The following is a 13,767-nucleotide window of genomic DNA, read 5'->3' on the forward strand; positions in this document are numbered from 1 at the left end:
CAGCATAAAATGCACCTTTAAAGGGTCAGTTCACAAAAAAACGCATTTTCTTGCTATAAATTAGGTATATAAACCTGAGAGTTGTGCAAATAGTTGTTTAAAGAAGAGAAGTTAATCCCCTTAATCTGTATACAAACAGGAAAAAACTACCCCTACTTGAGTTTAATTGGAATAAATGTCATAAAATGGACATTTAAAGGACCAGTTCAGGCAAAAAAACACATTTTCTTACTATAAATTATGTAAATCTGAGAGCCAATAAGCAAATAGTTTTATAGAGAAGCGAAGTCCCTCCTCTTCATCTGTAAGAAAGTAAGTAAGAAACTACGTCTACCTTAATATAATGGGAATAAACATAATAAAATATACATTTAAAGGGTCAGTTCACACCTAAAACACATTTATGTAAGCATGAGAGTTGTGCAAATAGTTGTTCGAAGAAGAGAAGTTCCTCCCCTTAATCTGTATACAAACAGGAAAAACTACCTCTACTTTAATATAATGGGAATAAACAGCATAAAATGCACATTTAAAGGATCAGTTCATGCAAAAACACTACATTCTTACTATAAATGCATGTATTTCTATCATGTTGAGTCGATGTTAATACATTAAATAACATTAAATAACTTGCTGCTTAAATCAAGTCAATGCCATTTTTCAAGTATTATACATAAAAGTAATGCATTACATATGGATTACTTTATGTAATGGAATAAGATGAGAATTGTAGGCATGATTGAAATACATAAAGTCGATGTTTTTGTGTGTGTATTTGTCTGTCTCCATTGACTACTGTGCTTTTTTGTTTCCCAACAGAAGGTCCAATATGGGGCAAACCAGAAGGGATGAGACTTCGCCTCTCTATGGGTTTTTCAGGCATCGGTATCAGATTTCTGACTCCAGCCCAAATACAAAGGAGGTAAATGGAATTTCATTTCTGGCGCTTGCTGTGTGCCTATTTAAAGCTTACATTAGCTAAATTCAAAGGACGTCCCAGTGGCCTCCTGTTTGAGGCTCATGCTACAGAGCTGCCAGCATTGGATTCCTGCCTGAGCCTTTCGTTGCATGTCATATCCATCTGCATCTAATTAAAAAACTATTAGACTATTACTTTAGTAGAAAGTACTTGCATCATTTTTTTTAATAATTTTGACTATTGCCACCTACTAACCCTTATATAAAGAGAGATTACAGAGAATTGTGTCAGTTACATAATATACTGTACATATGTTGTTAAATTGGTTAAAGACAGCTGTAATCCCGTGAAACTGTTCACAATTATTTTGAGTAATCATGATGTTTCTGTAAAGACAAGTTACTATTCAATTCAAGCCTCATGTCACCATGACTTTCTCGTTGCCATCAAATCCCATACAAAGACCAAAAGCAATATTGTGTTAATCTATCTCACAATACGTGACTTAGAAAGTCTGCAAGCAAGTCACTTGGTTCCTAAAAGGACTAAAATCTTTTTTAAAAAAACAGGTCACAAATATATATTTTCATTTAAAAAAATAAAATACCTTAAAGGAGCACTATGTAGTTTTGGAGAAGAAATTCAAACTCAGAATTGTAATATTTACAATATTAATGAGGTGATGATACGAAATTAGAAATATGATATTTTCCATAACTGAATAAACAAGCTGTTCTCAGAGGAAAATAAGGTCCCCAGAACGCTGTTTGAAGCTAGAAAGGTGGCAGGGTCCGCCACATGTAAACAAAGTAAAACAAGTACGAACTTGTGTCATCCTTTAAGGTCAGTTTGTTTATTCAGTTTATTCAGTCATGAAAACAAAAACAGTTTGTTTAGGCATAAAGATCTTTCTCTTCTGATTAAAATTTCTTCCCCCAAACTATGGCGTGCCCCTTTTTAAACAATTTCCTAAAATGGTGCAGAGACATAAGTTAGGAATAACAGTCTTTGGCTGCCCATGTAATGCTGTTGGTAGAATCATTTCTTTTTTTGGCTTCGGTCTCTTTATAGGATTTGTTGACTGTAAGAAAGTCACAACAGTAAGAGTAGAGTAATACCAGCGTTATCCTTTAATGTTATTTTCCAAAGCTTTAAGCACCACAAACACTCCATTTATGTTTACTGGGCTTTGGTTGAGGCAGAAATCTCAAAGACAGATACCTCAAAACAAGTCAAATCCAAACTATTCAACAGCAAATGAAAAAAAAATATTTCTAATCTTTCTTTCTTTTCTTATTTGGGTGAACTGGCCCTTTAAGCTCAGCTTCAGCTCCTGCACTGAATGCACTACAAATCTCTGGAGGAACTGAATAAATATAAAAACACCATAAACCTATTATTGCCCAAGTCTCTATAGGACCATCATTGCATTATTGTGGTGCTCTCCTCAGAGAGTATATAGAGGGGTTTGGTAGTGTGGGGGGGTGACAGTGGGGGAGGGGACAGAGACCAGCGAGACAGCTGCTGCTCACTGGCTGGTTATTCAGACCATTAAGGCAAAGACGGATTTGTAGGAGGAGTTCACATTACGTCTGTGTGTTTGATAGGTTTCCTTTGCTCTGCTGTAACCTTGCGGTGAGTTAGTGGTGTCTACAATAAAGCTGCCAGAGCTCAATATTAGAAAATTTAGACAATAACAAGGTGTTTGCCTCCCAGACAAAGAAATATAACAGAATGCAGCGCAATTACCAGGGAAAGCAAAAAAGCCAATAATTTCACATTGACTTGAGAACGTGTGTTTACCGAGCAGCAGACAGGCATCTCCGGTACCCCTGACTCTTTCATGATGAAGTCCAGCGGGGGAGACGGATGCATGTGGACCCAGAGATGATTCATTATGACACATCTGGACGATTCGGCAGCTCCACAAATTGGAAGCTTGACCGCGGTGTGGCCGCGTGAGGTGGTTTCAGTAAGAGGCCCGCTCAGCTAGGAAGTATGTTGTCTCATATCACGTTTCAGTGATGCCACCACGGGTGCTGTCACTGAGTCAGTCATCATCGTCATCATCATCATCATCATCATCATCATCATCATTATCATAAGCATAGAAATGGCTACCATTAAGCCTTCAGTTGCAGTTTTACACATGCAAGTTCAAAAGCCTCCATCATATATATTGCCAGCATACAGCCTGTGCTTTGGTTTATTGCAATAAACAACTAGCCCAAGGGAGATTATAGATTTTCAAGAATTTCATCTTCTCACAATATGAATTTGTGTGTCTGCCTGCTGTATATTAGGGTTGTTCCGATACCGATATGAGTATAGGAAATGCCTCCAATACTGCCTGAAAAGCCAGTGAGTACACACGATTATAAACCTATCTGATACCACATAATTTATTTATTCGAAACTGGATCCTGCTGTCCAATACACCTTAATGCAAGTAAACAGATTTTCTATTGCACAAGTAGCCAATATCCATAAACTGCAAGCGACTTATGAGCTTTAAGACCATCCATCACATTCATACCGGTTATTGTAGTATACAGCTGTTAAAAAATAATATATGTACAGTGGGGTCCAAAAGTCTGAGACCACAGAAAATCTCAAATGTTATCACGTGAATCTGGAAATGATCTGAAAGTTTTGAGGATTCAAAAAGTGAATAAAAGTGTCTGAAGTCAATACAGCAAAAAGGGGCTTTCAAAGTGACAAGTCATGGCGAGACTAAAGGTTTCTAAGGGGGAAGTCGTTAGGAATTTGATAGTTGTATCCAAAGCACGATCAGGCAGACTAACCTCAAAGCTTTGCAGGAACTTGAATACCAAAGAAGACCAGGAAGTCCTGACTGTCATGGACTTCTCTCCACAGTCACTTGACCTCAACCACCGTTGAATATTTATGGGCACAGTTCAAGAATGAGTCCTCATCACAAGAAACTTTGTGGGACACTGTCAAATCATGCTGGGATAACATGAGTCATCAGGTTTTTCACAAACTGTTGGAGTCCATGCCAGTACAAGTGCAATCTGTCATTAAAGGAAAAAGGGAACAGAAGTTCCCAGTTTTAACAGCAGAAAGTTAAAAAGACCACACCAACGGGAGCCCCTCTCTCCCACAGAAAACACTGCTCCTGAAACACCTTGTCAGTATCCCCGCCTTTAATTCTGTGACTTTGTGACATCACACTACATCACCATGCCACACATTTGCATAATTTACGCCGATATTCAAAGTACAAGTGAAGCTAACTGGAGAGTGGGAAATACGAAAGAGCCAACCGGAGACACGGTGAGCGGTGCTGGCTCAGGTGTGTGTGAGCTGACCAATCAGAGGAGAGGGAGGCGGCCCTTAAAGAGACAGGAGCTAAAACAGAGCATCTCAGACAGCCAGTGCTGCAGTATGAGAAAACTGATCCATTTTTTGAGCATTTAAGCATGTAAACCTATTCTAGAAGTAACCACAGATAAAATTATGCGCCTGATGATAATAATAATTTCTCCTTTAACTTAATTGTTAAGCTGATCATTTGTCATCATTTCATCTCTACTGTGTATATTTACTGGTCTAATCGACAAGTAAGTATTTATCCTCAAAGCTTCTGATGGCAACAACAGCAGTAATGATTATGATGATGATGGTGATGAAGTGATTGCTAAATGACTGGTTGTCTCCTCAGCAAGTCGTTCATAGCAGGAGTCACTGCCTGCAGTGTTCCCCATGTCTGCAGCCAGACATGCCTGTGAGCAACAAGCCCGTCTCAGCCTCTGTCTATACAAAAGCCCCGTGGAAATAACAAAAAAAAAGGCGGCACATACCAAAAAGTCGCTGTTCTCGTTTGTTTTTATCCCTCTGTGTGTTCTGAGCTTAGAAAAATGCATACCTGCGTTTGTTTTGTTTGTCTCCTTTCATCTACACATTAGGACGGCAAAGGGAGGGAATGTGTGAGTTCCCGTTGGGGGGCTGCTTGTTCCCGAGATCCTCGTGTCAGTTTTTCAACCTTCCAGCCAATTTCCGCTGAAGTGAATTACTATATATTTGGACCAGAACCTCAGGTGATTCAGTTCAGCCGCGGCGTTCAATTGCTCATTTCGTCACACGCGTTCTGGCATCGCTCTTCTCAGAAACAGCAAAGATCAAAGTGCTAATATTTTGACAGCAGGCTTGAAATTTTAACTTAAGCATTACTGTAACTTTCAAATCAGTGTCACTGCGACACAGTGGTGGTGGCCAGCAAATCCAATTCATAGTGTGGCAGTTTCCCACTGCACTACTGGGTTTGTAAGCCTCCAAATTTGATCAAAGAGCCACAAAATATTCTATGAAGTTTGGTTGTCCTTGCTTTCATATGTCCTTGTAATTGGAGTTACAGGAAATCAAGTTGAAAAGGTTTTTTTTTTTTGGAGTTTGAGTCAAGAATGATTCTGTAGCATCAGGCTGATTCTCTGTTATAAACTGATTTGTGTTGATGAGAGTAATATTCATCCGAGGATTTGTCATATTTTAGTTAATATGTCACCTGGATTGAGAGGAAACTGTATCCACCCCGATTTAAATCATGGAAAGGAAACCAAAGAGATTCTGAGTAGAGCAAGACCCCCCGCAGTTCTTCTGTTAAGGAAGATTTTTCTGAACAGCACAGTCAGTCACAGTCAGCTCCGAAACAGTCTCTTTGAGTTTTTTTCCCCGATTCTGCATAATGGGAAGTGTTTAAAATGTTGCAGCAATCCCCAGCAGGACAGTCAAATGAGATTAGAAATAATAGCTTTTACACGTGTCTGTTAGTGAGTCGGGGTGGAAACGATGTCTGATAAAATCATGTTGGGGATTTCTAAGGAAGGAGCGAGGCTGACCTCATGCTGGAGTGTTTAGCTGTTTCCAGTGAGTGCAATATGTTTCCAATATTTGTGGCCATGAGAAAATGAGAAGGGGATGAAATGTCTTCATTTTGTCCCCCGAGCAAATGCATTTGTTGCTAAGTCTGGTTTGAACTCCCAGGAGCTCAGGCAGCTGCTGTTGTGCCGTACTTTCCAGCATTACTCATCTCTTTTATTCCATGTTGTGTGTGTGTGTGTGTGTGTGTGTGTAAGCGTCATCGTGTGTGTGTGTGTGTGTGTGTGTCTGTGTCAAGGCTGAACGGTGATTACTGCCTGACCCTAATGATGTTTGCACAAGCAATTCGGCACCAACAGAAGGGCTGAACAAAGCTCGTAAGGTGTAATTTGAGAGAGAGGAAAACAGCTTTCTGAACAAAAAGACACTGATTACGACAAGAGTTCAGTATATACAGAAAAATAATGTTAAAGACATTTTCTTATCTTAACCAAGTGAAAACCTTACTTTAAAGGGAGAGATCACCTCATAATCAAATATACATATTTTTCCTCTTACCTGTAGTGCCATTTATAGACTTTTTTTGCTATGAGTTGCCAAGTTTTGCAGATATCGACCGTAGAGATACTAAACTAGACGGCACTCGTCTTGTGGCACTCTAAGCACCGAACAAACACGTTCGAAAAACTCAACAGCGATGTCTCTTTACAGAAATCGTGACCCAGTTGGTCAAGATAGTCCACAGACCTTGTTGTGAGCAATTTCATGTAGGAACTATTTTTCGACCAAACTGCACCTGCCAACCGAATCACCACGCAGAAGGAAGCATACATCTACCCATCTCTACTCCACTCCAAAGTATGTAGGTTATTTTTGATTTTTGAACTGTCCCTTTAATTCTTCAGAACTTTTCTGAATCTTAACACAATTTTTGATGTTTAATTTAAATTGCATTTAAAGCATAAGGCTGGCCTAAGTCTATATTTTTCTCGTTGTCAGCAAATCTCCAGAATATTTCCAAACCATCAATGTGTTAATCCATTTCTCAATATTGCGGTGCACAGCCTGGAGTCGATTTATTCCTACTTGGGATGAAAGTCACAAATATATAGCTTGAACATACTGGATTTGTTTTCCCTTCAGTATCTGCTGTTGCAGTACAATATCTATAAGCAGAAACTAAAATATTCCTCATGTGGTTATGCTGAGGCACTCACGACACTGAAGGTCAGTGAAAGAGTGTGGTCTTGCATGAGTATTTAAAAAAGACAAAAGTGACATAAAGTACAATAGAAGACGTGTTTATTGTATTGACATTTCATCAAAATCACACAATTTCTATATCATTACTGTGCTACTGCAGAAAAATGTGTAAAACCTAGAGAGAGCTTTACAAAATCTAATTAATCACCTCAAGGGATAGAATTTATGGCGAGGAGTCTGCGAGATTACAACAAGAAAACAGTCATTTTAACAGACTGCTGTAGTCTGCTCATCGTCTCTGCTTGAGGCTAACTGCTTCAGGCTACATTTGCTCTTACAACATCCAAATTTTCAACGGAACTGTTAGCGGTCAGGTTGGAATGTGGTGAGTTTATGCCCCAGGCTTTTATAAGGAAGAGGAATGTATGGCATGAAAAAGAAGACATCTACGGTTCTTCAACAGAACCCACAGTTCACCCCCACCGCCTTTATATGTCTTGAATACTGTATAAAAACACAGTACTGGAGTATTTGCACTTGCCACTGAATATAGCAGTTACAGTGAATTTCGCTCAGTTTAGCAATTTGGCAAAACAAATTGGGAGTACATAAATCAGAGGTGTGCGCTGGACTTGAATCGGCTTGAGCCATTGTTTCGATGTCTTGTAACTTTACTTGACAGAAAAAAATGACTTGAGACACGACTCTGATTTGGAAGTTAAAGACTCGTGACTTGACTTGAGGCATGATGACCGGAATGACTTGTCTTTGTTCAGTTTATGTTTCTTAACTTTTTACATTTTCTGAACTCTGAGGCTTACTTGACACAAAAATAACTTATCTGCCCTGGTAGAAGAGACACTGACTTTACACAGATCTTACATGAACTCATCATTTTTTCAAGTCTGGTTTGATATGGATGAACATCATTTGAATAAATTATGCAAAATGCCCCTATGGCATGACACGGAGCAGGCTATATTTACCACAGTCGGTGCACACTCGTCGTAGGCTACAGGGGTTCTTCTAAGTTCAGATGATGAAAGTCGATGTGCGTCCTTAGCGCAGATCAAAAGGGAAAACATTATTGCGTGTGTTAATCTGCTGTAATCTCTCAGAGATATTTGACTCAACAATCAGAGGGAGACATCAGTACCTGACTCCACCGAGAACAGTGCTGCGTAAGCACCTCAGCAAACAGGGACTTTCGATCGAAGCTGCCACACTCCATCGTCTTCGTCATACCTCTCTGTGCTTAGGAGGCTGCTCCTCTCACATCAGCGGATGAATGGAAAAATTGAATATTTCTGTTGCAATACTCAATAGAATCAATAAAGCACATCACACTCAGACTGAGCTGAGCTCAAAGACTTATTGGAGGGAAACCAGAGGAAATTTTTCCTTGAAATACACATTTGATTTATGGGGGCCTGCTTGTGATTGTAGCTTGTGAGAGAATATATATATTTATTTGTTTCCTGAAGAGGTCCTGTCTCAGGAGAAAGCCAATTGAGCTGATTTCTGTAGTGCTGGAGAGGATGCCATACATCATCGGATCAGGCAGGGTCAACACCCTTTTTCCCATAACAGTACACATACACAGTTTCCACAAATCCATATATATACACATTCCCTACGGGTATACAACACAAGATGGTGTAACATTGAATAATGCATGCATGTACGCTGGACAATATGTAGAATAATGTATTTGTTGATTGACAGTGGAGTCAATTAATTGATGACCTGATTAGAAGACAATTAATCATCAACTGTATATTCTCTGCCTTCAACTTCTCAAATGTGACCATTTTCTGCTTTTTTTGTCACATGATAGTAAACTGAATGGCTGACTGAAGCTGCTCAGAGCCAGCTAGCTCTGCAGGAGGGAGTTGGGTACATAGTCAGGATTTCTGGAGCGATAAACACCTGGAGTCACATTGGATTCTGCTCTGATCCCAAGTCATTCGGATGGGAAGAGAGCTCAGAGATTACTTTTAAAATTTTGGGATTAAAAAGTGGATTTATCTTCACTCCTATTTATCAACCTGACTGCAGTAGCAGTCTGCGGAGGTGATTTCCGTTGTCGGGTGTTGATGTTCTGTAATATTGACTGCTGACTGGAGCTGGAGGGGAAATATACTGCAGGGACTACATTACAAAGAAGAGAGAGAAGTGGAGGACTAAACACCTGGAATAAACACCTGGCGTCACATCATTGAAGCTGCTCAGAGCTGGCTAGCACTGGAGGAGGGAGTTGGGTACAGAGCCAGACCTTCTGGAGAGATAAACACCCAGAGTCAATTCAGATTCTGCCCTGATCCAGAGCCGTTTACAGATTTAGGGAGAGAGTTTAGGGATTACTTTTTAACTTTTGCGATTAACTCCCATTTATCAACCTGACTGTAGCAGCGATCTGCAGAGGTGATTTCCGTTGTCGGGTGTTTATGTTCTGTAATGTTGACTGCCGAGTGGAACTGGAGGGGAAATGCACTTTACTGTTGGATCTCTCTGGGTTTGATAATTGTTGGAAACATTTGGGATCATATAAGGGATCATTTTCCTTGATATTATATCTTTAAATGTGAGGATTTGCTGCTTTTCTTAATTTTCTTTCAAATATACTAAAATAAACTAATAACTGCGAGATTCATCCCAAGAAAAAGTAATCAGTAGTTGCAGCCTGAGGCACAGTATCCTTTTATCATTCACACAACATTTCAGCACAAAAAACATCGTCACCCTGACTGCTTCTCAGCTTTTTAAATCAAGAGATGAAGAGGCTTTGTGGTGTTTCAAGTATCACAGAAAACTGAAGGCCTCTTCCCTCGTTTGTCCTTTAAGACTGACGTATTTAGCGAGCTTTAAAAGCCGAATAGAAACGGTCTAATTGTGAGCGCCTTAACCTTGAAGATCACTCTCTTTCAAGAGTTTAATTGCGTGTTTGCCGAAAGAGGAAGGCACATTTGAGTTTCCAAAGTACAAACTGTACAGAGAGAAGACAGTATGAGAGGGAGCTCGAGGAATTGGCAACGATAATGTCTTATTTTCCTAGCATTCACGACTATTTTAAAGGCTCCCCCTGCATTTGCATTATATATTATTGTCACGTCCTATGATAATTGGCACCAGGGGTTTGCTAATGGGGTGATAATGTTATTGGTAACGTCAGTTGTGTAGTTGTGTTGCGGTTATTGCAGGGATATATTAGGAAACATGGAAATAATCACATTTCCACGTTCTTATAAGCGTTACTTGGGAAATAAATAGTATTTTCGTGGATAACCTTCCTCTAGCACTCCGCGTCTTCCTGAGGAAAAATTTTAAACATGCCAGGAAACAAACCTCACCGGTCTGAGACTGAAAGGTTTTAATGAGCCGACAAAGGAATTCAAATACCAACCGACACACAAACACGAACTGGAAGATGGCTGGAGGTAAATAGAAGTACACATCGTTTGCTCCCATTTGCATTTTGAGGGGATTTAATGAGATTTTTAAATGGCACGGTCATGTAAATAAATAAGTCATTATTAGAGAGTAATGGAAACCTGTCAGTCAAATCTGGTTTATTTTAAGCTCCTGGATTCGGCATGTTTCTTTGCTTGTTTGACAACAGCAACCCTGTGCTGTCGGTTCGGTCGCCACAGACGCAGCTTGAGGAGTGTATTTTTGTGATGTTTATGTTTGAAGTGAGGGAGACCACATCTGAGCTTTTGAAGTGTGAATTCGGCACTACACTGCCGTGTGCCAGAGCACCGATTTTTCATTCAGCTCACTTCAAATCTTGTGCACAGCATTGCAGCGTGCGCACCACGGGGGACCACATTTCCTCTGCCTCACATGAAACTGTTTGATAGCGTATCCGGTTTTGATATCCTCACCTTGGCATACCCCTACCCACCCTGATGGTGGAAGCCATGCTCGGGGGGTGGGACGTGCACACTGTTTGTTGTACAGTTTTAGCTTCAGAATCACGTTTTCATCTTGCTGATTGTTGTTTTCCCTGAGAGAACAGAATAAGGAATAAATGAGAAATGTTGTCAGCGGTACAGCAGTGGCATAGCTGTGCGGCTATTTCCGCCAATCAATATCCATTTCCATGCAAATAAGAGTGATTAAAGCTGATTTCACAGGCACAAGACCTCGTCTGTGTCCCGGTCACAGATCAGATATACTATCTAACTGGATTAATGCAAAAACATTTGCACCTTGCATTGTATAATTTACTGCGTGATGACTTGGGAGGTGATTAACCACGGCCGGTTCTGATGGGTTAACATGCCTCTCTGAACCAAAGCACGCAGAGATACCGAAGCCACGTGGTTAGCAGCAACAATTTCATTAAACCTCACAGCCCTGCGTGAGGAACATAAATTGGATTTTTTCTTAGCGCAGGATCGCAAGAGATTTTCAAAGAGCAGAGGTCATAAAGCCCATGAATTTCTTCAAGGAAAATAAAATATGCAGATTGAGCATGAAGATAACTTCCATTACAGTAGACCGTGTGTACTTATGAAGCACGGCGGGCTGTTATATCTCTAAATAATGAGTAAAGTGAGAACAGGTGCTGAGACTTTTGTGCACAGCAGCGCATAAAATTGGACAAGCTCAGGTTCTTCATAACAGGACACTGGGGTTTAACAGAGAGTGAAAAAGTTAGTCTTCTGTTTAATGCAACGAAATATCACATATTACATAATATATATCATATAATCAAGTAATATATCTGATTGCTGAATGAAGTGCTTATACAAGAGCTGATTAAAACATTTTACAGTTGTAATCAACTCTTAGTTAAAGGGTAATGTCGCCAATTTTTCACATTAATGTATGTTTACAGGTCTTGGGGAGGACTACTGCATTATGTAAAAAGTAGTTTGAAGCCTTTTGTGGCTCCCGAGGAAGCTGGACGTAATCAGATAAATTGCCTCCAGTAAATATCCCTCAGTGGCTAAGTTGCATTGTGGGTAATGTAGGCACCTGAATTTAAAAAAGGTGATATCTTTGGTCCAACGATGTGATGGAATGCAATGATAGACCAGTGGACTGCTTTGCAAAACCTGGTGCCTACATTACCCACAATGCAACGTAGCCACTGTGACATCACTGGAGGCAATTTATCTGAATACATGCAGCTTCCTCTGGAGCCACAAAATACTTTATAATACTTTTTTCACATATGGAGTCGTACTCCCCAAGACCTGTAAACACACTTTAATGTGTAGAATCAGTGGTTTGAGTACTGTTTACAATAGTGGTTAATATTACAAAAACAGTAGGAAAAAATGCAGAAATTCATTTGACATCTTCAGATTGCTTGTTGTGTCCCAAACCTGAAGGTATTCATTTTACAATAATATAAAACAAAGAAAACCAGCAAATCCTCACATTAGAAAAGCAAATGTTTGTCTTAAATAATTGATTTAAAAATATTGTATGTGGGGTTTTTTTGTCTATCAACTAATCATTTCAATGTTTCAGCACTTTAAACTTTAGCTCAAAGGGGCTTGATGTAACAATTTGTAGCAATTTACATGTATTAATCACATTTTGATTGGCCATATGTGAGCGGATTAATGAGACCTTCCCCATCTCTCTCTCGGTTGCCTGTACAAGCCTGTGGACAATTTTTTAAAGTTGTTTGACGCTGCTGGACTGTGGATTTCTTTGTGAAGGACTCAGGTCGGATTTTCCTCGACACGCCAAAGGATGCGACTTTATGCACATACTGGAGTGCCTCGTCTGAGTGCCTCTCTCCGCTCCAGTAGCTAACGTTAGTTTAGAAATGGAGCCGGCTTCCAGCACAACACAGAAGTTCCACTGAGCCCCTTTAGCCTCAAAAACACTTTGACTGTATTTGAATCAAACAAGCCAAGACAAATGAAAAGTGACTTGGGTCAGCAGGTTGACAGACAATAATAACAGTAATGCATTCCTGAAGCCATGCACTGTAACTTTAGATCACAAGCAGACAGCACGTTGACTGAGAGAAAGCAAACACAGCCATTCATAACCATACAAAAGCCAAGATCAACCTCTGTGCAACAGATTAGTTGGTCAGATTGCAGCAGAAATACATCTTGCTGGACTTAAGTTATGAGGCCTGTCAAATGTTGATCTGTTAAATTAGAGACTCAGCTCTGTGTGTTTATTTCAGCATTCCAGCTGAATTGTCAAATCATTTGGACGTGCGTCTCTGCTTCTCCTCGGTTGTATAAACGGAAAAGGCGGATATTGTCAAACTGGGCTCCACTCCACTGGTCTGGAGTGGGAACACAGGTGAGTAAATCTGCACCGGAGCACTGGCTGACTCAAAATGGCTGTGAGGCTGATGGTGGTGGAGATTAATTGAATGGCCTGTTTCCAGGTCGCGGCTGTGTGGCTGCTTGTCCGGGTTCCCGAGCTGCAATCTGTCAGTCACAAACAGCGAGACAGCTGCTCCGTCCAGGTGCCAACCTGTGTTCCTCTGCCAAGGGGGTGACTTCACATCCTCCATTAACACTGGGTCCCATTCATTCACAACTGAGAGAATAAATCGAGCAGGAGGGATGGGAGGATCAGGCAGGAGTTAAAAAGAAAGAGAGAAAGGAAATGGAAAGTGGACGCCGAGTACTCATCACAAAAATATTGGCAAAAATACGTATTGTGCTCACTCGCACCTGTGAAAACACTGGTTAGGCAGGACTCTACTGACCTTACTGAGGAGTTAACAAGATTAAGGCTGCGACTAACGATTACTTTCATTAATGATTAATCTGTTGACAATTTTACCGTTAATTACTTCCGCCAAGGAGGTTGGTTTT

General features: G+C 40.2%; 1 long non-coding RNA gene across 1 annotated transcript in view; it reads left to right on the top strand.

The window, feature by feature from the left end:
* LOC141015151 (uncharacterized) overlaps window positions 1-13,407 on the top strand; it is a 56,999-nt gene extending 43,592 nt beyond the window's left edge. The window contains exons 2-4 of the long non-coding RNA XR_012180544.1: window positions 820-922; window positions 13,122-13,243; window positions 13,332-13,407. This is a non-coding gene — a long non-coding RNA (uncharacterized lncRNA). The remainder of the gene's footprint in view (window positions 1-819; window positions 923-13,121; window positions 13,244-13,331) is intronic.
* The last annotated feature ends 360 nt before the right edge of the window (window positions 13,408-13,767 follow it).

Source organism: Pagrus major, chromosome 20, assembly GCF_040436345.1.
Source record: "Pagrus major chromosome 20, Pma_NU_1.0".
Lineage (NCBI taxonomy): Eukaryota > Metazoa > Chordata > Actinopteri > Spariformes > Sparidae > Pagrus > Pagrus major.